Below are 467 nucleotides of genomic sequence, written 5' to 3'. Positions count from 1 at the left end.
CCTGCCTGCGAAGAGGGAAATCGGGTGAGAATAATCTTGCTGAAGCTGGGAAGGTCTCAGGGTGCAGCTAAGAGAGAGGAAAAAGGCAGCGCAGGGACAGAGAGCACACGAGAAGCGCCGCTGCCACACGGTTCATCCTCGCAGCACGGGAGACACGGGACGACACGGCCACCTCGGCGATGCAACAGGCAGGAGAGGGTTGGAGCTGGGAGAAGCTCAGTTTTGCGAGCGGCGGGGCCCCCCCCCAAGCCCAAAAAAGTTTTTTAGAGTCTCGGTGGAGCCAGAAGGACCAGTCCCCATCGTCGCACCAAGCCGCACGTCCTCAGCCAGAGGAGCAGCAACCCGCGCGCGCCTTCCCCTGCAAGATCAAACCAGCTGCTTTAAACGTCTCCCAGGCAGCCTACATTAAAGGGCTCCTTCCGACTTTAATTGCAGCAGAAATAAAAACCAACAGCACCGTGTCTTGG

Source organism: Apaloderma vittatum, unplaced genomic scaffold (genome assembly GCF_000703405.1).
Source record: "Apaloderma vittatum isolate BGI_N311 unplaced genomic scaffold, ASM70340v1 scaffold8146, whole genome shotgun sequence".
NCBI lineage: Eukaryota > Metazoa > Chordata > Aves > Trogoniformes > Trogonidae > Apaloderma > Apaloderma vittatum.
Note: the sequence above shows the minus strand (reverse complement) of the source record.